The sequence below is a fragment of the Halichoerus grypus genome, chromosome 11 (assembly GCF_964656455.1).
Source record: "Halichoerus grypus chromosome 11, mHalGry1.hap1.1, whole genome shotgun sequence".
Classification (NCBI taxonomy): Eukaryota; Metazoa; Chordata; class Mammalia; order Carnivora; family Phocidae; genus Halichoerus; species Halichoerus grypus.
Genome location: NC_135722.1, coordinates 30,879,510 through 30,905,538, shown reverse-complemented (window position 1 = coordinate 30,905,538; position 26,029 = coordinate 30,879,510). Strand labels below are relative to the sequence as shown.

The 26,029-nt window shown below is 40.9% G+C and overlaps 1 pseudogene; it reads left to right on the top strand.

Moving 5' to 3' along the window:
- The first annotated feature begins 693 nt into the window (after positions 1-693).
- LOC118546640 (GPI alpha-1,2-mannosyltransferase 3 pseudogene) lies at positions 694-15,772 on the top strand (annotated as a pseudogene).
- The last annotated feature ends 10,257 nt before the right edge of the window (positions 15,773-26,029 follow it).

The window sequence follows — 26,029 nt, the reverse complement described above, 5'->3', positions numbered from 1 at the left end:
GACTTGAAAATCCAGATGACGTTTGATGTCAGAACAAACATTTTACACCATTAAGCTCTATTTTAGTGGTTCTCTGTCCCACTCATGATTACTAAAAGCAACTTTCCTCATTTCAGAGTTCGACCCTTTAGAACCTACGATTCAGTCATTTGCAGAGCTTGCCTGTCAGTCTGTCTGTACTCGGCCAGCTTGTCTCCTTGGCTGATCACTGTGGTGTGGAGAGCGCTGGGCTGAGAGCGGACACCTAGTGACAGGAGAGCCTTCCAGCTTTCCTCCCAGGCCCTGCTGCAGGCACCACCCGCCTTCCACCCTCTCTCTGAGCAACCCTGTGACGCCTGATGAAATAAAACCTGCCCCAACAGGAGCAAACTGTGGGCATCTGCTTCCCTGGCACTTTTAGTCTAATTGCTGCCCAATGAATATAATAGCTTCCCCACTATCTTTTCAGTAACACAAGCTCCTGAAGCCATTCAGAAAGGGCTCAACACCAATAACACTCGTCCTACTGTCTGAAGGCTGAAATCCAGTATCAGCCAGACGGTCCTAGTTTACAACTTGGTTTTCATCTCAACAACATCCCTTGGTCTTGAGTTTACTGCCCAGTTGCTAGACATCTGGAGCAGTCTGTGACATCCCCTTAATCTCTCTCCTGCTTCTCACATCCCAGGGCTGCTAAACTCAGGATAGGATCATATGGCTACTTTTTCGGCTGAACAGCAGTTGCAAACTCTAGTTGAAACCCATTTTGTTGAGCTGCTACCTATTGACCTTGAAGAGGCAATTGGCTACAATCGTTCCAGGTTTGAGTTTGGAGGCCAGATGGAGGGGTTCATCAAATTAGACCTGCTAATGCAGTTGGCAAATGTGGATCCAACACTGGAACGTGCCTGCATGTAGCACCTTGCCTTTATCCTAGGTCTGGCAAGGAGCCAAGAGAAAACCCAGCTCCTGAAAACTAAATCTCAGGTCCCTCAGTGTTTTGGTTATCTATTGCAAGGAAACAAAACAGACCACTCCAGAACTTAGTGGCTTGAAACAACAGATATTTTGTTTCTGTTATTTCTCACATTCTTGTGGGTCCACTGGACTTAACAAAGCAGTTCATCTGCTGTCTCGCTTGGGGTCTCTCATGTGGCTGAGATAGTGAGGATAGTGGCTGGGCTCAAGTCATCTGGAATATCCAAGGTAACACCTCTCATGTCTGGCACCTTGGCAGGGCACGCTGGAAGATTGGGCTCCACTGGGACCCTGGGGCAGGTAAGGCCCATCTCTCTGTACAGTCTCGGGGCCTTCCTTTCACATGGAGTCTTCATGAAATCTGAGTAGCTGGACTTACTACGTCATGGCCCAGGGGTTCCAAAAGTAGAAGCTGTCAGTCCTTATAGGCTCAGAACTGGCACAATGTCGCTTCTGCTACATTCTACTGGTGAAAGTCATAGGGCCAGCCCATATTCAGGGAGGGAATTTACAAGAGTGAGAATATTGCATGATTGATTCAGTGGAAGCCATCTTTGGAGAGTAGCTATTACACTCTCCAGAGTGTATGCATCCATCAATATAAACAAGTGCAGAACCACAGTCCCTTATGTAAGTATACGTTCATCTTTTTACACAGCTGCCATTTGTTTTGTGTTTACCATAGGTTAGCCACTACGCTAAATGGGTTATATCACAGTCTCTTTCAGGCTCACAAAAACTGAGAGCTGGTCATTAGTACCACTATGTTACAAATGAACAAACTAAGACCAGACAGGTTGAGTAAACCTCTCTAAGTTATCCAGCTAGTAACTGGTAGAGCTAGGGTTAAATCTAAGATCTGTATGCCTGCAAAAATCTGTTTGTTTTTCATATACACAGACACAAGTCACAGTGTTGTCCTTTCTTATCATTCTGGTACAGTAAAAAGCTGTACACTTGGCCAAGCTGAGGCTGTTGGTGTTTTGCCTGAGAGCCCAAGGATGTGGAGGGTGAATGTGGCTACATGCTCAAAAGATTTCACTCTAGGCTTGTCAGGCTTTCCACACTGGGTTCCTGCCATCCTACACTTGTATGCTTTTGATGAACTCAGGTCTTGGGCAAAAGACCTTTGGTTCTGGTTAGTGTATTCTTGCTGCTGTCCTGAACCTGTGAATTCAGCTCCTTGGCTAGATCCTGACCATTACTGCCCGGCTTTCCCAGTCTTTGACCCCTCTCATCGTTACCTGGGTCCTTAATCCCTACTACTGGCAATTCCAAAGTATAGGATTTTCCTGCCCAGACCTGAGCTACCTGCCTGATTTACCTGACTTTGATGAACTTGATCCATACCCATTTAACCAGATAGACCTCTGTTTCTGGTCTACTTGGATCTGTTCTTTCCTTCCTTCCTTGCTCAGTCAGTAGTTGTTTACTGAGGGCATTTCATGTCTAAGGTCTTATTCCAGGCACTGGAGATGTGGCAGGGACCAAATTGACATGTATCCTGTCCTCATGACCTTTCAATTCAAGTCTGGGGGACAATGAATAAATAAGCAAAATTATGAATGCTTATGAAAAAACAGGAAGAAAAGGAAGTGCAAGAAGATAATTTAGTATGCATGGAAAGAGGGTGTTCTAAACAGGGCTGTTGAGAAGGCCTTCTCTGAGGAGGGGATACTGGAGCAGAGCCAGGATCCTTCTGGATAAGAAGGAACCAGCCTGTGGGAGGCTGAAAAAGTGACCATTTTAGGCAGAGGGAACACTAAGTACAAAGGAAAAGAGGTTGACATATTAGGAGCCATGCCAGTGGGGTTGTAGAGGAGTGCGGGAGGAGAGAATTATCACACTTTGCTGGTTCCAACATGCTGATCTTCCATCCTAAATTTCATTGGGATGAAAGTTGTCTACAACAGAGAACACTCAGGGACAGCTGAGCTCCTCTAGGCTGGGTTGAAGACCCTTCCTATCTGATTTCACTTTCTATAGTTCCCACTTAGTTGCTTTTATAAAATTGTTTTGATTTTTCCTATTTGTCTGTCTCCTTTATTAAATTGTGAATTATTCCCTCTCTTCCTACAAAATGTTCACCACAATGTCTGTTCAGTAAATATTTGTTGACAGAAGGAAAAAAGGCATGAAAGAAGGACAGATGTTTGGTAATTAACCTGTTCCAATCCTGTCATTTGTCATCTCTGGTTTTACAAATCAAGTTTCATAAAATTAACCATCTCATTTCTGAGTATTCGCAAGGTTGTTAGCAAAACTTTCAGATGAGCTGGCAGCTAGTTTCTCTACTTTGTTTTTACTTTTTCTACTTCTTAGAAAGATGCTGAGATTCTGACATGTGATACAGAATGAGAATAATCATTTATTCTTCCTAAACTCCCCAATTGTGGAGAACTTTCATGCAAAGTCCCAGCTCTGTCCATCACTTCTGGAGCCAGTCTATGGTCCTTTACTACTTGCTGAACAGTAGTGGATTTCAATCTTTCCCTCTGGATCTTTCCACCTATATTGAGACTTCCTATCCCTTCCTAAAGGCAGAAGTTTCATGGAGAGGAGAGAAGGAGAATTTGACTAAGGCCAATTTGATTTCAGTTAACTGGATGAGTGAAGATCTAGTTCAAATCAAGGATCAAAGTGGGGCTTTGTATTCTTTACAAATTTCACAGCAATGCTACTTCTTCATAAAACTATGAAAGTCAACTCAACAAATACTTACTGAGCACATTTTGTCCCGAGTACTGAGCATATAATGGTAAACATGATAGACACAACCCATACCCAAATTAGAAAAGAGGTAGTAACTACAAAGAATGGAAAAATTCCACAGTGCTATGGAGAGGCATAGGATGAGCACATAGCCCTGTGAATCAGTCAGGGTAGGCCAGGTTATGCTGTGGCAAAAAAAAAAAAAAAAAAAAAAAAAAATCCACAAATTTCAATGGCTTAAGACAGTAAGGATTTGTTTCTCATTCATAGTACAAGTCCAAAGCAGGCTGGCAAGGGATCCAAGCTAATGGAACAACCAGTAATAACAGAGGGAATACAGCTCAGGAGGGTCTTGAACTACCAATGAAATGCTATAGCCCAGAAATGATACATGTCACTTCTTATCAGAACACATTAGCTAAATCCAGTCACAGTTCTACCTAAACAGAAGGGGTCCAGGACCCCTCCAACGTGCACAGGAAATGATGTCTAAGCTGAAGGATGAGTAGGAGTAAGGTAGAAAGGAAAACATGAGATTTCAGGCAGGGTGAAGAGCAGGAAAAATAGCTTGGGGGCAAAGAAGAGAATATTATTTTGGAGGACATAGTGTGGAGAATGAAGGGTGGGGAAGAAAAAAAGGATCCTTGGTCATTACTGTAGGATTTAAAACATCATAGATATCTCTCATACGAAAGAAACAGCCTTCAATAAATCAGTTGACAACTCATTCATTCACTCACTTAAATCAGGTATGTACCCTTTCCAATCTTATTTTATCTCAAGGACTTTTAGTTGTTCTTCCAGTATTCCTTCAATGGTTTTATCATATTCTCTGTGTGGGCAGATGGCTATAAAAATACTCAGCAATTTCTTCAATGCTAACTCCATGACTTTATTACAATATTTTACTCAACAAAGAACTTTAGAAACAAGTTTTAACCTCCATTAGTCACAAAGAAATTATCAGAATTCAAGAAAGTAAGAGAGGAAAGTGATCTCTCCGAGTGAGTGACCACCTTAAATATCTGCAAACCAAGCCCTCTGCAGATACAAGCAATAGGACTCATCTTCTGAACAGGGATTTAACCGATCTATGATTTTCCTGTTATCAGTTTATGAGGCCACCAGGTAATTTCCATAGGCTTGCATCAGAAGAACAAGAAGTTCCAGAAAATAATATCTCACTGAAGAATTTCAGTATATTTATTCAGTCTTTCTTTTATCAAATACTTACTGAGAACATGCTGTATACCAGACCTAGGCACTTAAAATACAGGCGTGAACAAAACAAAGTCCCTGCCCCCACATGGAACTGACAATCTAGTGAGGGAGACAGATAATGAACAAATAAATATGTATTGCATCAGATGGCGGTAAGTGCCAGGGATAAAAATAAAGTAGGGTAAGGAACATAGGGACTCCAAGAATGGTTAGGGAAGGCCTCTAACATGATCTTAAGGGAATGAAGAAGGATATCTGAGAGAACAGCTAAGAGAAGGCAAAGGAAAAGACAAGAGCAAAAAGCTTTGGAAGAGAATCATCCTTGGAATGTTCACAGAACCACAGGAGGGCCAATATGGCTAGAGCAGTGTAAGCCATGAGGAAAGAAGTAAGAGATATTTCTAAGAGATAGGAGAGGGAGACAGATAATGTCTCTTCACTGTAAGGATTTTTGCTATAAGTCAGAGTGAAGTAGAAAGCTGGTGAAGGATTTTGAGCAAAGAGTGGTATGACGTGATTTGGGTTTCAAAAGTATGACTCTCGCTGCTGTGTTGAGAACAGAATTGGGGGCCTTCAAGGATGAAAACAAAGATCAACAAAACTAAAAGGCAACCTACAGAATGGAAGAAGATATTTGCAAATAACATACGATGAAGGGCTAGTAACCAAAATATATAAAGAAATCCTACAACTCGATACACAAAACCCAAATTATCCAATTAAAAAATGGGCAGAAGACATGAAGAGACATTTCTTAAAAGAAGACATCCAGACGGCCAACAGACAAATGAAAAGATGCTCAACATCACTCATCATCAGGGAAATGCAAATCAAAACTAATATGAGATATCACCTCATACCTGTTAGAATGGCAAAATCAACAACATGAGAAACAACAGATGCTGGTGAGGATATGGAGAAAGGGGAACCTTCTTACACTGTTGGTGGGAAATCAACTTGATGGAGCCACTGTGGAAGACAGTATGTAGCTCCCTCAAAAAATTAAAATAGAACTACCCTATGATCTAGGAATTGCACAACTGGGTATTTATCTCCCCCCCAATACAAAAACACTAATTCAAATGTATACATGCAACTCTATGTTTATAGCAGCATTATTTACAATAGCCAAATTATGGAAGCAGCCCAAGTGTTCACTGATAGATGAATGGATAAAGAAGAGTGGCATATATATACAATGGAATATTATTTAGCCATCGAAAAGAATGAAATTGTGCCATTTGCAACAACATGGATAGAGCTAGAGAATATAATGCTAAGCAAAATAAGTCCGTCAAAGACAAATACCATATGATCTCACTCATATGTGGAATTTAAGAAACAAAACAACGGAACAAAGGGAAAAAAAGAGAGAGAGAGGCAAACCAAGAATCAGACTCTTAACTATAGAGAACAAACTGATGGTTACCAGAGGGGAGGTGGGTGGGGGGGATGAGTGAAATAGGTGATGGTGATAAAAGAGTACACTTATCATGATGAAAAACAAAGTAAAATTATTTTTAAAAAGAGAATGAAAACAAAGAGATTCCTTGGGTCTATTTTAGATGAGAAATAATTGCAATTGGCCTAGGGTAGTAGCAGTGGGTGTAGGGATGAGTGGTCAGATTCTGGTTCTATTCTGAAGGAAAAGCAGAGTATCTGATACGGAATTATATATGGTGTGTGAGGGAAAGAGTAACGTATGACCCCAAGGTTTCCATCCTGAGCAACTGGAAGGATGGAATTGTCATTTACTGAAATGGGAAAAGATAAGAGCCCAATTTTTGACATGTGAAATTTAAAATGTCTATTAGACAATCAAGTCAAAATATTAGGTAGGTAGCTGGATATATGAGTCTAGATGTCTGGGATGTGAACAGTCTGGAAATGTGTATGTAGCTAAAGGAAAAGCATTGTGTAACTCTTAGGTGAACTAGTTATACTTTAGATTTTATACTGTTCTTTACTAGATTAGAGTTTATGAGAAGGAAGCAGAATGTTGCAGGGGAACAAAGTTCTCCAAAAGAGTTAAAAGTAGTTCTTATACTACAACACTGGGAACACTGAGATATTGATTTCTTGAGGTCAGTGAGTGAAGACTGGTATTTGAATAGCTCAAAATTAACTGAAATATATTTTTCTAAACTTGGTCAAGACCAGCACAGCCCAAACCATTCCGTTTTATTCCATTCCACAACTTGTCAAGCACTATCAGTACCTCTATAAAGATGAAGTTTATAAATTTTTGCTTCAAGAAACTCAGGATTAGAGGGGATCCACAGCAGACCTTGAAGTAGGTGCAAGATGAAGCAAGAGGGCGACCATAGCCAACTCTTCTTCCGCGGTCTCCAGAGCCACTCCCATGAGAAGATGAAGCTGCGAAAGAGAAAATCAACTTTGTACCTCAGCCCCCAGAAGAGCACTGAGTGCCGCAGAGATTTGGATTCCTAGATTTGCCCAAGCACTTCTGTCTGCTGTAGAAGACATCAGACTCTACTCATTAATGAAGCAACTAGAAAATCAGCAAATGGCAAGATGGGTATTTTTTTGCCAGTTATGCTCTTGGTTCACATGGTATTGCTTGGTATTGCTTGTAAGAACTCTTACAAACACCATGGAAACTGTTCTCACTATAATTGCTCTTTTTTACTATCCTTTGGAAGGTTCAAAGTCTATGAACAGTGTCAAATACTTCTCCCTGGTGGCACTTACCTTCATAATTCGTCCCACAGCTATCATTCCATGGATACCTTTGGTCTTCAGACATTTCTGGCAAGAACAGAAAAAGCTTGACCTTATTCTGCATCAGTTTTTACCTATAGGATTTGTCACTTTGAGTTTGTCTCTGATAATTGATTGTATTTTTTTTTTTTTTTTTTTGGTCAATGGACCCTGTTTCACTATAACTTTTTGAAATTTACTGTGCTTCAGAATTTGGGAACATTTTATGGTTCTCATCCATGGCATTGGTACTTCAGTCAAGGATTTCCAGCTATCTGGGGTACTCACCCTTCTTTTTCTTTTTAAAATTTTTTATTGTTATGTTAATCACCATATATTACATCATTAGTTTTTGATGTAGTGTTCCATGATTCATTGTTTGTGCATAACACCCAGTGCTCCATGCAGAACGTGCCCTCTTTAATACCCATCACCAGGCTAACCCATTCTCCCACCCTCCCTCCCCTCTAGAACCCTCAGTTTGTTTTTCAGAGTCCATCGTCTCTCATGGTGCATCTCCCCCTCCAATTCCCCCCGCTTCATTCTTCCCCTCCTGCTATCTTCTTCTTTTTTTATTTTTATTTTTTCCTTAACATATATTGCATTATTTGTTTCAGAGGTACAGATCTGTGATTCAACAGTCTTGCACAATTCACAGCACTCACCATAGAACATACCCTCCCCAATGTCTATCACCCAGCCACACCATCCCTCCGACCCCCCACCACTCCAGCAACCCTCAGTTTGTTTCCTGAGATTAAGAATTCCTCATATCAGTGAGGTCATATGATACATGTCTTTCTCTGATTGACTTATTTCACTCAGCATAATACCCTCCAGTTCCATCCACGTCATTGCAAATGGCAAGATTTCATTCCTTTTGATGGCTGCATAATATTCCATTATATATATACACCACATCTTCTTTATCCATTCATCTGTCGATGGACATCTTGGCTCTTTCCACAGTTTGGCTATTGTGGACATTGCTGCTATAAACATTGGGGTGCACGTACCCCTTCGGATCCCTACATTTGTATCTTTGGGTGCTCACCCTTCTTTTTTTTTTTTAAATTTTTTATTGTTATGTTAATCACCATACATTACATCATTAGTTTTTGATGTAGTGTTCCATGTTCCAGTAGTGCAATTGCTGGATCGTATGATAGCTCTATTTTCAACTTTTTGAGGAACCTCCATACTGTTTTCCAGAGTAGTTGCACCAGCTTGCATTCCCACCAACAGTGTAGGAGGGTTCCCCTTTCTCTGCATCCCCACCAACATCTGTCGTTTCCTGACTTGTTAATTTTAGCCATTCTGACTGGTGTGAGGTGGTATCTCATTGAGGTTTTGATTTGGATTTCCCTGATGCCGAGCGATGTTTAGCACTTTTTCATGTGTCTGTTGATCCTCTGCATGTCTTCTTTGGAAAAATGTCTATTCATGTCTTCTGCCCATTTCTTGATTGGATTCTTTGTTCTATGGGTATTGAGTTTGATAAGTTCTTTATAGATATTGGATACTAGCCCTTTATCTGATACGTCATTTGCAAATATCTTCTCCCATTCTGTCGGTTATCTTTTGGTTTTGTTGACTGTTTCGTTTGCTATGCAAAAGCTTTTTATCTTCCCAATAGTTCATTTTTGCCCTTGCTTCCCTTGCCTTTGGTGATGTTTCTAGGAAGAAGTTGCTGTGGCTGAGGACGAAGAGGTTGCTGCCTGTGTTCTCCTTTAGGATTTTGATGGACTCATGTCTCACATTGAGGTCTTTCAACCATTTGGAGTCCATTTTTGTGTGTGGTGTAAGGAAATGGTCCAGTTTCATTCTTCTGCATGTGGCTGTCCAATTTTCCCAACACCATTTGTTGAAGAGACTGTCTTTTTTCCATTGGACATTCTTTCCTGCTTTGTCAAAGATTAGTTGACCGTAGAGTTGAGGGCCCATTTCTGGGCTCTCTATTCTGTTCCATTGATCTATGTGTCTGTTTTTGTGCCAGTACCATACTGTCTTGATGATGACAGTTTTGTAATAGATCTGGAAGTCCGGAATTGTGATGCCGCCAGCTTTGCTTTTCTTTTTTAACATTCCTCTGGCTATTCGGGGTCTTTTCGGTTCCATACAAATTTTAGGATTATTTGTTCCATTTCTTTGAAAAAAGCGGATGGTATTTTGATGGGGATTGCATTGAATGTGTAGATTGCTCTAGGTAGCATGGACATCTTCACAATATTTGTTCTTCCAATCCATGAGCATGGAATGTTTTTCCATTTCTTTGTGTCTTCCTCAATTTCTTTCATGAGTATTTTATAGTTTTCTGAGTACAGATTCTTTGCCTCTTTGGTTAGATTTATTCCTAGGTATCTTATGGTTTTGGGTATAATTGTAAATGGGATCGACTCCTTAATTTCTCTTTCTTCTGTCTTGTTGTTGGTGTATAGGAATGCCACTGATTTCTGTGCATTGATTTTATATCTTGCCACTTTACTGGATTCCTGTATGAGTTCTAGCAGTTTTGGGGTGGAGTCTTTTGGGTTTTCCACATAAAGTATCATATCATCTGCAAAGAGTGAGAGTTTGACTTCTTTGCTTATTTGGATGCCTTTTATTTCTTTTTGTTGTCTGATTGCTGTGGCTAGGACTTCTAATACTATGTTGAATAGTAGTGGTGATAGTGGACATCCCTGCCGTGTTCCTGACCTTAGGGGGAAAGCTCTCAGTTTTTCCCCATTGAGTATGATATTCGCTGTGGGTTTTTCATAGATGGCTTTTATGATATTGAGATATGTACCCTCTATCCCTATACTCTGAAGAGTTTTGATCAAGAAAGGATGCTGTGCTTTGTCAAATGCTTTTTCTGTATCTATTGAGAGGATCATACGATTCTTGTTCTTTCTTTTGTTAATGTATTGTATCATGTTGATTGATTTGTGGATGTTGAACCAACCTTGCAGGCCAGGAATAAATCCCACTTGGTCACGGTGAATAATCCTTTTAATGTACTGTTGGATCCTATTGGCTAGTATTTTGGTGAGAATTTTTGCATCCATGTTCATCAAGGATATTGGTCTGTAATTCTTTTTGATGGGGTCTTTGTCTGGTTTGGGGATCAAGGTAATGGTGGCCTCATAAAACAAGTTTGGAAGTTTTCCTTCCATTTCTATTTTTTGGAGCAGTTTCAGAAGAATAGGTATTAATTCTTCTTTAAATGTTTGGTAGAATTCCCCTGGGAAGCCATCTGGCCCTGGGCTCTTGTTTGTTGGGAGATTTTTGATGACTGCTTCAATTTCCTTAGTGGTTATAGGTCTGTTCAGGTTTTCTATTTCTCCTTGGTTCAGTTTTGGTAGTTGAACATCTCTAGGAATGCATCCATTTCTTCCCGATTATCTAATTTGCTGGCATATAGTTGCTCATAATATGTTCTTATAATTGTTTGTATTTCTTTGGTAATGGCTGTGATTTCTCCTCTTTCATTCATGATTTTGTTGATTTGGGTTATTTCTCTTTTCTTTTTGATAAGTCTGGCCAGGGGTTTATCAATCTTGTTAATTCTTTCAGAGAACCAGCTCCTAGTTTCGTTGATCTGTTCTACTGTTCTTTTGGTTTCTATTTCACTGATTTCTGCTCTGATCTTTATTATTTCTCTTCTCCTGCTGGGTTTAGACTTTATTTGCTGTTTTTTCTCTAGCTCCTTTAGGTGTAGGGTTAGGTTGTGTATTTGAGACCTTTCTTGTTTCTTGAGAAAGGCTTGTATTGCTATACACTTTCCTCTTAGGACTGCCTTTGCTCCATCCCAAAGATTTTGAACAGTTGTGGTTTCATTTTCATTGGTTTCCATGAATTTTTTAAATTCTTCTTTAATTTCCTGGCTGACCCATTCATTCTTTAGTAGGATGCTCTTTAGCCTCCATGTATTTGAGTTCTTTCCAAATTTCCTCTTCTGATTGAGTTCTAGTTTCAAAGCATTGTGGTCTGAAAATATGCAGGGAATAATCCCAATCTTTTGGTACTGGTTGAGACCTGATTTGTGACCTAGGATGTGATCGATTCTGGAGAAAGTTCCATGAGCACTAGAGAAGAATGTGTATTCCGTTGCTTTGGGATGGAATGTTCTGAATATATCTGTGAAGTATTTGGTCCAGTGTGTCATTTAAAGTCTTTATTTCCTTGTTGATCTTTTGCTTAGATGATCTGTCCATTTCAGTGAGGGGGGTGTTAAAGTCCCCCACTATTATTGTATTGTTGTCAATGTGTTTCTTTGCTTTTGTTATTAATTGGCTTATATAATTGGCTGCTCCCATGTTAGGGGCATAGATATTTACAATTGTTAGATCTTCTTGTTGGATAGACCCTTTAAGTAGGATATAGTGTCCTTCCTCGTCTCTTATTACAGTCTTTGGTTTAAAATCTAATTTGTCTGATAGAAGGATTGCCACCCCAGCTTTCTTTTGATGTCCGTTAGCATGGTAAATGGTTTTCCACCCACTTACTTTCAATCTGGGGGTGTCTTTGGGTCTAAAATGAGTCTCTTGCAGACAGCATATTGATGGGTCTTGTTTTTTTAATCCAATCTGCTATCCTGTGTCTTTTGATTGGGGCATTTAGCCCATTTACATTCAGGGTAACTATTGAAAGATAGGAATTTAGTGCCATTGTATTGCCTGTAAGGTGACTGTTACTGTATATTGTCTGTGTTCCTTTCTGGCCTATGTTGCTTTTAGGCTCTCTCTTTGCTTAGAGGACCCCTTTTAATATTTCTTGTAGGGCTGGTTTCATGTTTGCAAATTCCTTTAGTTTGTGTTTGTCCTGGAAGCTTTTTATCTCTCCTTCTATTTTCAATGACAGCCTAGCTGGATATAGTATTCTTGGCTGCATATTCTTCTCATTTAGTGTTCTGAATATATCATGCCAATCCTTTCTGGCCTGCCAGGTCTCTGTGGATAGGTCTCTTGCCAATCTAATGTTTCTACCATTGTAGGTTACATATCTCTTGTCCTGAGCTGCTTTCAGGATTTTCTCTTTGTCTCTGAGACTTGTAAGTTTCACTATTAGATGTTGAGGTGTTGACGTATTTTTATTGATTTTGAGAGGGGTTCTCTGTGCCTCCTGGATTTTGATGCCTGTTTCCTTCCTCAAATTAGGGAAGTTCTCCGCTATAATTTGCTCCAATATACCTTCTGCCCCCCTCTCTCTTTCTTCTTCTTCTGGGATCCCAGTTATTCTAATGTTGTTTTGTCTTATGGTATTGCTTATCTCTCGAATTCTGCCCTCGTGATTCAGTAGTTGTTTATCTCTCTTTTTCTCAGCTTCTTTATTTTCCATCATTTTGTCTTCTATATCACTGATTCTCTCTTCTGCCTCATTTATCCTAGCAGTCAGCGCCCCCATTTTTGATTGCACCTCATTAATAGCCTTTTTGATTTCAACTTGGTTAGATTTTTAGTTCTTTTATTTCTCCAGAAAGGGTTTCTCTAATAACTTCCATGCTTTTTTCAAGCCCAGCTAGTATCTTTACAATCATGATTCTGAACTCTAGTTCCGACATCCTACTAATGTCCATATTGAGTATGTCCCTGGCAGTTGGTACTACCTCTTGTTCTTTTTGTTGAGGTGATTTTTTCCATCTTGTCATTTTGTCCAGAGGAGAATAGATGAATGAGAGAACAAAATGCTAACAGGGTAACAAGGTCTCCAGAAAATATACTCTAAACAAATCAGAAAAGACCTGAAACCAGGGAAAAGAAAGGGAAAGAAAGAAAAAAGAAAAAGAGGGAAAAAAAAGAAAAAGAAAAAGATAAAAACAAAAACAGAACAAAACAAAAAAAAACAGAATATGATCAAATATGATCAGGCTGGTGCATAGATCAGTGTCACACACTAGATTTTGGGTGTATTTTGGTCTGTTAGAAGAAAGTGCATCCCAAAATTTTAAAGAAAGAAAAACTTATATACGTACAAAAGTAAGGGTTGATACGATGAAGGGATGGAATATGACTGTAAAGATGAAAATTATAAAAAATTTTATAAAAGGAATTGATAAGAAGTTGTTTGAAAAAAGAAAGAAGAGGATTTAAAAAAGAAAAAGAAAAAAAAAGGGAGAGAATGTGATCAGGCAGGAGACTAGAACAAAGCCATACACTAGAGATTTAGGGTATTTTGATCTGTTAGAAGAAACTGTATCTCAAAATTTTATAGAGAGAACAACTTATATATATATATATATATATATATATACATATATGCCAAAAATAAGGGTAAGTACTATGAAGGGATAGAATATGACTCTAAAAATGAAAAATAAAAAAAAAATTTTAAAGGGATTGATAAGATGTTGGTTGAAAAGGGGAAAAAGAAAAATTCAAAAAAAAAAAGACAGTTAAAAAAAATTAACTTTGAAAGACTAAAGAATCATGGTAAAAAAGCCATGGATTCTATGTGCAGTATTCCCCTAGCTCTGGAGTTCTGCTGTTCTCACTGATCAGGAAACTTGGTCTTGGCTGGCTGTTCTTGCTGATCTTCTGGGGGAGGGGCCTGTTGCCGTGGTTCCCAAATGTCTTTGCCGGAGGCGGAATTGCCCTGCCTTTGCCGGTCCGGGCTAAGTAATCTGCTCAGGTTTGCTCTCCGGAGCTTTTGTTCCCTGCAAGCTTTCCGTACAGCTTTGGAGGCAGAGAGTGTAAATGGCGGCCTCCCAATCTCTGCCTGGAGGAGCCGAGAACTCGGGGTCCCGCTCCTCAGTGAGCCCCCAGAGAAAAGCCGTCAGTCACTCCCGTCTCTCCGGTCTCCGGCCGCACTCTGTGCTCACCCAGCCTGTGACCGAGCATTTCTATCTCTGGCACCCGACCCCGTGTGGAGTCTCCAAGCCCAGCAGATCCCTGCGGTGCGCTCCCGCGCCGCTCCTCCCGGGGGAGGAAGGGGAGTCTCCCCGATCTGCCGCTTGTTGGGTCCCTGCTGGAGGAGCAGGGGCCCGACTGTGCCGCGGATCACGGTTTATGGCAACCCCGAGCTGAGAGCCCACGCCTTGGCTCTGTCTCTGCAGCCGGCTTCCCTGCTCCAATCCCTGGGAGCTCTGCCGCATTCAGGCACCCCTGGTCTTTCTGTGACCCCGAGGGTCCTGAGACCACACTGTCCCACAAGGGTTCCACCCCCCGCTCAGCCACCGGAGTGACGTCCCTCAGCAGAGCCGACTCCTAAAAGTTCCGATTTTGTGCTCCGCTGCTCTCTCACTTGCCAGAAGCGGCCGACGGAAGCCCCCTCCCCCTCCCATCTATCCTCCCGAATATCGCCTCGGATTCACTTCTCCGCACGTCCTACCTTCCAGAAAGTGGTTGCTTTTCTGTTCAGAGAGTTGCTGCTATTCTTTTCTTCAATCTCCTGTTGAGTTCGTAGGTGTTCAGAATGGTTTGATCCCCATCCAGCTGAATTCCTGGGACCAGACGAAATCCAGGTCTCCTACTCCTCCACCATCTTGCTCCACCCCCCTCACCCTTCTTTATTCATGGCTGCTTTCTGGCCCCAAATAGGTACCGAATTACTTTTGGTAACTGTGCTGTGGACACTGCTAGTTTATAGCATGTTGAGCCACAAAGAATTCAGGTTTAGCTATCCAGTCTTACCATTTTGTATGGTGTTTTGTGGGTACTTACTAAACCACCTGAAAACATTGAAGAAACCAGCTCTCAGTTTCCTGTTTTTATCGAATATGCTCCTCGCCCTCTATACTGGTTTAGTTCATCAGTGAGGTACTCTTGATGTCATGACTCATATTCAAGAACTCTGTTACAATAATCCCAATAAATCTTCAGCTTCCATATTTATAATGATGCCTTGGCACTCTACTCCTTATTATAGCCATGTCCACTACCCACTTCCAGTGAGATTTCTCCAATGTCCCCCAGAGCTGACTGGAAAAAGTCAGTACCTTAATGAAGCAGATATCTTCTATCTGAATCCCTTAAACTGGTTAAAGAGTTTCACAATGACTCAACATTGCCTACTCACTTGATCATCTTCAGCATTTCAGAGGAGGAAACAAGTGCTTTTCCTAATTTCAAGCAACTAGGAGAGAACAGCTGTGTTCTTCCACACTCACTTGTCAGAAGGTTGAACTGGAAGTCACATATATGTCTATGAATGGAAATTAAAAGGGACACTCAACAGAAGATAAACTGCGTTTAAATCTTTCCTAAAGAAATAGACATTGCTGGGCACAAATATTCAGATGCTGCATAAATATGCCCGTAAAACCTGGGTAAGATTCGTGGAACTAGCAAAAAGCCACTGAACTTCTTTACCAAATATCACTACTGAGGAAATGTATGAAAAATATCACAAAGTATAAAATATATTAATACAAATGCCAGATTTTAAATAAAGACCTTTAGTTTTCCTCAGAAAAAGAAAAAAGAAACTCAGGATTAAGTGGCCATTCTTGGTGAAATATCCCACCTAGAGGGTACTTCTTGGTCAGGTCAGTTCTTAAGGAGTTCAAAGGAGTCTTCAAACAAGATTTGTGTCCACAGATGAGTCCAGCAATAAGAAAAGCTGCAATCTTCCCACTGGATAACTGTAACATTTGAAACATCCTGCTATAATGACAACATTTTAAAAAGAAAGTGGCACTTTTTCATTCCAGAACTGTCCCCATTGAAGTACAAATGAAGTATCCCAATGCACAGGGAAAGTGATTCTCATTGCTAATTAAATAAATAAAAAGTAAAGTAACACAGAAATACTATTTTACACCCATTAAATGAGCATGAAGAAAACATCAGTGATAACATTTACAGATACTAAAATTGTAGGAATATTCCAGGCTTATGGAAACAGTAGAAAAGTGATTTGGTACTATCTTTGGTTAAGTACTATGTCATTACATATTTTGGTAGTTTGGATGATCAGACCCAATTTTTCTCCTTTCTCCTTGGTCCCTCTCTCCAAAGGTGGAGTGCATGTCCCTGACCCTCACTTTAGCGTCAGCCTTGTGAATTGTTTTCACTAATGGGGTATTAGCAAGGGTGATAAGAATTGGGGTTTGCCATGAACATGCTTGTGTAGTTGGGTATGACCTATGATGCTTTTTTTTTTTTTTAGCTGATGTTACTTTTTGTTGATTAAGAGAGAGAGGAGAACACCTGCACTACATACTGGTGCATCTGGAAAGCAATTAAAAGAAAGGAATTACAGTCATTTGGCTGTTCAAAAAATGCCCCAGAACGCTTCTCTATTTGTCTACTGGACCAGCATACTGAGGGGACATCCACCTGGGCAAGGCCACACTTCCAAGGCTTAGGAGCTCTACAAGGGGGAGGGAGGTAGGAGAAGGGGCCAGAGGGGGCCAGCCTGTCACAGGTCCTCCATGCATTCTGGAAACTGGGCTTCACCATGGAGGTCTTGCCCAGCCAGGGGACAGTGTACATCTGGAAAGAGCAGAGTGTTTTTCTCATCAGATGTGGCTAGTCATAGAAGAGACAGCTGTCCAAGTTGGGCTGGAACTTGGTACATCTGGTTTGGTCAATCTCCATGTCTAAGAAGTAGGTCATCCCAGTCATCATTTGCTTACAGGTGTTCACCACCTGCAGTCTGTGGTATGGGTGAAGTTCCGTGCCTGCTGCATGCCCTCCTTGTTGACTTCGGCATCCCATGGGGTGCCCACCATTGGAGACTTGCTCCCACCAATTCTGGGGCTCACATCCAGGCCCAGGGCCAGGAAGGCCAGCAGGAGCAGTGGAGTGCACAGGGGTCCGGCTATGGTGTGCTCAGAAGTGGATGAAGCTCAGAGGGGAGTGATTTATTGGCAGTGAGCCTGACCTATGAGGCTTTTTACCATCTTCAGAAAAACATGCCTAGGTTAACCTACTGTTGTTGGGAAGAGCATGAGAAATGTGTAGAGTCAGCCAAGTTGAACCCAGCTTGGATGTACCCAAGAGCAGATCCGTGAGATTAAATGATCATTGTGTTAAGTCACTGGGTTTTGGAAAGTTTTTACACAGCATGTTTGAAGCACTAGCCAGCCAGTACACATATCAAGTGTCATTAACAATGTTAATACTCTATTCCTCCAAATATACTTTGAGAGTTTGTTCAGGCAAATTTGCATGTATATCAGCATAGGCTAGGTTATTCAAATGTAACACATGAGACTTAACAACAATGTATCTCTCACTCACCCAAACCAGATATGGGAAAACATTAATAACATGTATTCAGTGGCACACATTTTGAACCCAAGTAATGTCTACCCATAGCATACAAAGAGAGCAGTGCAAGAGAGACAGATGAGCCAGATGAGCCTAGATAGCCAGATGAGCAGAATAACATTAGCAATCAGAGGACTATAAAATTTCAAATCTTTCTCATCTGGCATAGCAATTCCTCCTCTGTATATTTAGCTTTTGGAAATAATTTAACAGAATAATTTTGTTTAACTTTAAATTAACATGCTCTTTCCACTTTCACCTTCGTAGCAGAAGAATTAGAAATAACCTACTTGGGGGTACCTAGCTGGTTCAGTCAGTAGAGCATGTGACTCTTAATCTTGGGGTCATGAGTTTGAGCCCCACATTGGGGGTACAGATTATATAAAAAAATAAAATTAAAATTAAAAAAAGGACCTATTTGTCCAATACAGGAGGAATAGGTAAGTAAATTAAGGTACACATAAGATCATAAAAGATATTTATAGCATAAGATTAGGGAGAAAAGAGAAATAAAATTTATAACTATGATTTTTAATTATATTAAATACTCATGTAGATGAACAAATTTTAGAAAGAAACATGACATAAGAAAAAACATAGTCTGGGAATTATCAGTGGGTTATTTTTCCTTTAAAGACCTTTTAACCACAGTTTATGTTAGTGTTAAAATAAAAATAAATGACTCTTATTAAATATTTTTCTAATGCTGCTTATCTGGGAGGCAACTAGCTAGAAAATACATTTGCTATGGAATGCTAGCCCCCTTGAGAAATGAGATAGTGCCTATTTAAACATCTTAAGGGTATCAGATGCTAAGGTGTAGTAACTTGCAATCAATACCTGTAATTTGATGAATTGGTAACCAAATCCAACCATCTGAATCCAATCTTTTTTTTTTTTTTATCATAGACTAGACTAAAAACAAATAGCAAGGTTTTAAACTATCAATTCAGATGAAACACATAATTTGATCTTCAGTAAACCCTAAAATAGAATCTGCACAAAAGGAAGATAGTTTGAAGGCCCAGTAAGAGGGGTAGTCCAACTGTCGAGCCAGGATACTTCCCTCAGGCTGGAGCCGACAGACACACTGGCATTCTTACATGGTGAACAATGTTCAACTCTCCTCCCCTGGGAGCCATGGCCCTGGAGCCAAGGTCTAAGTCTCTGCCTTCCAGATGGCACATCCACAAGCACATTTCTGATATGGGTCAGGGCCAAAGTTTTGGAGACAATTTCGAAAAACTTAGTATCTCTGGATGTTATCTGGACGTAGTTCCTTAAACTCCCAAAAAGAGTATAAAAATTCAACATACACTTTTGGGAACTGTAAATAGGGAAATTTCAACTGCTATGGTTCCAAGAGGTCTCTTGATTTCTTAATACATTTTTTTCAAGATAAGTTTTTCATTCATTTACCACAAAGAAATCCATATCAAGGGTCTATTATGAGCTAGAAGCTGAAATATGGTAGGAAACAATAAAGAAAAAGGTCCTTGTCCTTGTGAAGCTTATATTCTCCTGGGAAAATATAGATTAGCTCTGTTCTTCCTTCAACTCTTGACTAGGAAAAGATTAAGAGGTAAACATCCAAAGATTGCTGTTGGCTTTAAAGAATAATGATAAAAGACTATATTAACTAACCCAAATGTATGCCCAGACTCTAGCACCTAGAAGACTTTTATTGCTTAGCCTCAAATACCTGAGTATCAGTTAAGTAATACCAACCCACTCTGTCCATGTGAGAGGCCATTCACATACTAAAATTGAAGAACTGATCTTGTTTTGACTGAAAGAAGTTTTGGATATATTTCCTCTTCCTAACATTTGCGCCAAGGGCTGTTACTAGATGCAAGGTGCTTCACCATCTTTTGTTGGTTTTCCTAAATCCTGTCAAACCTTTGTAATAATCCCCTCATTAAACCCTCCTAAATTACCGCATTCGAGTGGCCATCTGTTTTGTATTGGACTCTGATTGCTACAGCTTGGGAACTGGAACCTAAGAACTAGGTGAGCAAAGTTTTTCCCTCTAAAACAAAATTAAGTGGCACAGAGCAACCCTAAATGGAGCCCTTCATATATGCAGTGCAGAAAAATCTCTTTAACACTTCTCCTTTTATCTCTCCCTGAAGATAGAATTTATCTCCCATTCTCTTCCAGAATTTCCGAGGAGACAAAGTTATTTTATTCATTCAGGGTCTTTCAATTTATTTTGGTATTTCTTCATCTGAAAGTTTGGAAAGTTCAATAAAGCCTGAGACCAAAACAGTTTTAATTTTAACAATTTTAATATCAAACTTTAATATAATCCCTTTTGGTCTTCTTAATGATGCCTGATTGCTTTAAGTTTCATAGTAAAATAAAATCATTTTGACTTTATTTTAGAATGAGTGAACATATTGTAGTCACATACTATTATTATTTCAAAAGAGGCTACCAGAAGGAGAGACACAGACAGAAGTTAGTAAGATGGGATCTATTACCACTGGTTTCCCTGGTCAACAATCTTAATAATAAAAATTGGTCTACTCAGGAAGCCGATTAAAGCCTCCTTCATTCTTCTTCATTGACCGGAATAATGATGGTTTTAAAGCAGTCCAGTTGGGAAAAGGAAATGTTTCCCCCATAAATTTCCCCCAGAAATAATATACCAAAATTTCTCTTACAGAGGTATAATTCAAAGGCAGCATTAGTCTTTCCAGTCTAGTTTATCCAGTCTTCCCTGACTCCACTCCTTCCCACACCATGGCCCTAGTTCAACGGCTTCCTAGTGGGTCTCTCTGCCTCTACTACAGCTCCTTTCCCTTCCGTCCTCCATGCTCCAACTAGAAAATTCTCTCTACAAAGTGAGTCTGATCATGTTTTTTCCCTGTGTCAAACCTTTGGATGGCATCCCATTGTCTACAGAATAAAGCAAACTCCTGAGGAATGCAAACTAGTCTTGGCTACCTTTCTGGTTCTCCCTACTCCCTTCAATTACTGCAGGATCTATAACTCAGATGCCTATCATTCTATTTTCTGGAAGTAGCTTGCTCTATCTCCCTTCCAGGGTCTTGCCCATGCTGTCCCTCTGCTTAGAATGTTCACTGCTATCACCCCACAGTTAAGCCTGCCCAGTGTCATCTCGTGCTCAAGAGACTAGGTTAAATTTCACCTCCTGGCTAAAGCTTTCCCTAACTGCCTCCCCACAACAGTCTCCTACTACTTTTCATTTCCTTCTGAGTTGTTTGTTTGTTTTTTTAATCTACTAAATCCCTTTTTTTTTTTTACTTTGTTCAACATCATATCCTTTCAGAATAGGGAAAGTTACTAACGAACAATTCTCTTTTATAATGCAGTGCCTTCATGAGGCAGTGAATTCTAATTATATATTTAGAAAGGAAATAATGTTTATCAGGCACCCACTGATATTCTATGTGCATTATTTACATACGCAGTTCATTTAATCCTTACAAAGGCATTATATAGAGAAACACTATTATCCCATTTTGTCGAGAAAATTGAGCTTCAAAACAGAGAAATATTGCTCAAGACAGTATGACTGGTGGTGGGATATCCAGCATTTGAACCCATGTTTTATCTGACTCAAAATCTGTGCTTTTTCCATTGTATCCCCATTTTCTCATATAAAAAGTTGATTCCCAGATTTTTAAGGCTCCGTTTTGTTTGCATAACATGTTACAGATTACCAAGTAGATTCACAGCATTATCTGATTTGATCTCCAATAAACCTGTGAGGCAATTAAGGCAGGATGAAGGGCCTCATTTTTTTTAAGTTTTTATAGTTTTATTATTTATATATATTTTTTTTTTAGTGAAGGAAGGGGGGAGGCTAAGGGAGAGGGAGAGAGAGAATCTTAAGCGACCTGGGGCTCGATCTCACAACTCTGAGATCATGGCCTGAACCAAAATCAAGAGTTGGAGGCTTAATTGACTGAGCCACCCAGGCGCCCCTGAAGGGCCTGACTTTATGGATTGGAGGGTCAGAGAGGGGAATGATGTACCGAAGGTCATGAAGCAATACCTGGAGACATTAAGACCATTACTCCTGTCTCTTGAACTAGGGCCCCTTCTGTATAACAGCACCGTCTCCAGCACAGATACTATATTTTCAAGGTAAGTCTTTCGTTCATTTACCTTACTGGGAAAGAAGAGTTGGATCTTCAAAACAGTTTGTCTGTCTATGGAGGCTCCAAGTGAACTTCCCATACATCTTGCTCTTTTGTCCTAGCTTAGCCCCCCAGGACTCAACCTCTGCTCTGGTTGGTCAGCTCAGCTAAGCTCTAAAACTGAGATTCAAAGATGGTAAGCCAGCAGCCAACTCTGACCTCAGATATGGGATTTCATTTTGGTTTTTGCCCTATGCTGCATTTTTTAAAAATGTAATTAGTCCCTAATTTTTAAAAATCAGGTGTTTAGCTTCTCTTGAAAAAAAAAAAAGAGAGAAAGAAAAGCTGATAGTGCTAAAATCACTGGATCTGACAATGGGATAAGACAAACACCCTCTCTTTCCCTCTTTTTAATACCTGCTGGCCCCATGGGCTCCTGAGTTTCCAGTACAGGTCTCACTATTCAAGATTCCCAGTTGACCATTTTACAATGCAGAGGGCTTGCAGGAACACTTGCTGCAAATTTGCCTCCTTTTCTAATTTTCTTCTCAACGTGTAGCTCAAGGCTCTGCCTTCCTGGAATGATTACCTTCTCTTAAGCATTGAAGAACATCCTCTATGAGGACAAACTCTTTGCCCCTTCATGCAGGAACAAAGATACTGGGCATCATCTACTCCTGCTAGCATCCCTTTAGGAAAATTTGCTCCATCTGTGCTGGTGATTACTCTTCCCTAAATGCTCCAGAAGAAAAGGGCATTGGTGAGTAAGAAGGGATTCATTGCAGGGGATGAGGAGTAGCTTCTGTCTACCAGGCTTCTGTTCTTTGTCTTACCTTCTCTAGTTTCTGAATGACATTGAAGAACCATAATGTAAATGACAAAAATATTCCTCATTAATTCCAAAACTAATCTCAGTTTCCTCATCTGTAATATGAGGGTGGCAGATCTTGTGCTCTCTAAAGGCCCTTCCAGATCTAACATTCTCTGATGCTATGAAGGAACCATCTTTAATATAAATCCAACTTTCGGGTTAACAGTAATTTACTTCCCCGGTTGTAATAAAAAAACTGTATCCTGATTTATAGGTAGAAAAGCAGCCGAATGAATTCTCACAGAGTTTTGACTGCCCTCAAAGTCAGGGTACTCCCTGGGTATATATGAGACCCCATGATTAATAGAAAGAGCCCTAGGCTGTGATCCAGGATGCCTGGCTGTGCTATTTACCTCCTATATGACCCCGGGCAAGCCCCTTTCCTTCTCTGGGCCTTGGTTTCCCCATTGTAAAATGAAAGCGATGGATTAAATTCAACAGATCTGTGATAGTGGATGGAAGAATACATATCTGTGAGCTTAAATAGCAGCGGTAATGGAAAAAAACACTGGATAGAAGGTCAGGAGATCCAGGTGCTATTAATAGTTCTGCTACGCATTAGGTTTGTGACTTTGGGAAGTCACATACATACTCTCTGGGACTTCGTCCCTATTAGCATTTTCACTTTGCACTATTTGTTTGTCTTTAATCTGGCCAGCATCATTCACTTTCATAACCACTTGGACCCTGCGGTCGTCTGAGTTTGTTACTCCGCCCTCCACCCAGGAGTTTCGTTTATTTGACTAATATCTATTGAGCATCTCTTGGAATCCCAGGACTTTTCTGAGACAGAAGTGTGCTGCCCCAGTGAAGAAGCCTTTCTGGGGAAGCTTATGGTTCAGTCTTGCACACACGACACCAAGCCTAGTTGCTGGTACAACCGATTTTCTTCATCCCGCATTACCTTCTCCTTGAAAGCTTCATCCTCATCCTTTCCTCCAGTTCCCAACCAGTGCTCACCAGCACCTGCATGTCCTCTCAGTGTGATCCCTGCCCCCACCCACACCAGTCTTTGGACCCTACCCAACCTTCAGGCAGCCAAGGAAAGTAAGCACGTGAGTAAATATTAAAAACAAATGTGCACAGGTGGATAACCCTCCATCCCAAAGCATAGTGTGAGCAAGGGCTCTGGGCTCAAGAGAATGTGGATTCAAATGCCTATGAAGCTAATTACCGGCTGTGGGACTTTGGTCAACTTGCTTAACCTTTTGGAACCTCAGCCTCCCCAACTGTAAAATGAGAATAACAATAGTACCTACCCTTCAAGATAATGCAGGTCAATGTTCAGCACAGTGCTTGGCCTGGCAGATGTTAAACACTCAACACAGAGTTGTTGTTATGGCCAGTATGAGGTCCAGACAATGGCATTTGTGGGCGCTGATACCAGAGATGTTCTGGGAGAGGAGAGACCCTCCCATCATCCCCAAACTCATGCTAATTAACCTGTATTAAGGATGGCACATACAAAGCCTTAGTTCAAAATCACCCTCAGTGAGGCTGCCCTGGGTGAGGGCATCAGCCCCAAGATGGCAATTTGACCCTTTTGATCCTCAGTGTGGGAAGTAAACCTTTGCCAGCTCCAGAGACAATGACGTAACAGTCCCCCTACACGTGGTTTTGACTTCCAGTGCCAAAACTCTACGAAGTGGTTGTCAGGGGCCTTGTTTTGCAGATAATGGATTTACAAAGAGGCCTGTTCTTCCTTTCTGGCATCTTGAAGGGGAAAAAAAAACCCTGAATGAGAAGGATCAAGCGGCTACTTTGCATGTACCGTGTCTCTTGCCTACGGATCGTGCCACAGTGTTGGATGCTAGGTTTCATAATTACACAGTGCCGGCACACAATTACCCACAATTAGGCTAATTATATAAATACACTATGATTATCTGAAAGATAATGTGAAATAACACACAAAGAGGACTGGATGGCCCTGAGGTAAACCTGAGGGGAGTGGGGGCGGGGGATCGAAGAGCGCTGGATCCCAGCACCAGGCGCTAGAGGCAAGACACTGGCCCCCAGCTTTCCGCTCAGCCTCCCCTCCTCCCTGCTCAGAAACAGGTCCTTTCCGCAGCCTCAGTGGGCTGGTCGCCCCTCAGGTGACTCCACGATGTTCCCTTTACGGTTTCTGTCTGTTAACACAATGAATTATAAAAGACAATTGGGTTGGAACCATATCTAAATTTCAGGCCAACACCACAGATTCGCTGCTGACATTTAAAGGCAAGCTGTGGGTTCAATCTCTATTTCCACATGTTACTGATGGGCTTGTCATTCTCAGATGGTCAGGCCAGAGCAATTAAGCAAAGGTTTATAGTGGCAGAAAAACTACGCTGACTGACAGAGGGCTTTCTGTGGAACCTCTGGCCTGCTCTAAATCCTGGCTGCCAGCTTCCCATTTTGATAAATGTTGTTGAAGTTTGAAGGAAAAGACATAGCTTCACAAACACATACAAATAACATTTCGGGTTAATAGTCCTGCTTTTGTTTCCTGGACCAGAATTCTCTATCTTCATTCAACAAATAGTCAATACCATTTTTCCCCCCAATCTCCAAATTTGATGGAAGTAGAACAAGGAACAAAAATTATGGTCCTTGCCCACCAGGAGTTTACACTCGAGCCGTAGGGACAAGGGATCTATGTTCTGCTTTCCAATGGATTTGCCCTTGCTACGATGAGGGAGGACTGCACTGTTGTTCCCCACTGTTCACTCCTCCCTCTGGCCATGCTGTTTGCCCTGTGACTTGGTAGCTCCTTTCTCTAGGGATGGAGTTACTATCCTTCCTACTTTTGGTGGGGTTGGCCAGGTGACTTGCTTTGGCTAATGGAATTTGTGCCAGAGTAAAAGTGAGCCCATTGCGAACTTTGTTCTCGGGAGACATGGCTTGTTTCCACTCCTCTCTCAGAGACCTTCCAACTTCTGCCATGAGAAGAACGTGCCCCATGTGCCCTGATGGTCTCAAGAAGAATGAGAAACCCATGCAGCAGACCCGAACTGAAACCACAGCCAACCCCCCACCTGTAGAGCAGGCTTGAGCAGGAACTTCCCGCCGAGAGCCCAGCCGGGCAAATGTGCCTATCATCAGCAGAACCACACAGCTGATCCTCAGATGTAGGAGTAAGAAATAAATACTAATGGTTGCATGCCACTGAGATTTTGTGGTTGTTCCGTTACACAGCATTTTTATGGCAAAAGACTGATACAAAGACTCTTAGAAGTTTCTCAAAATGATGTTAGTATAGGATG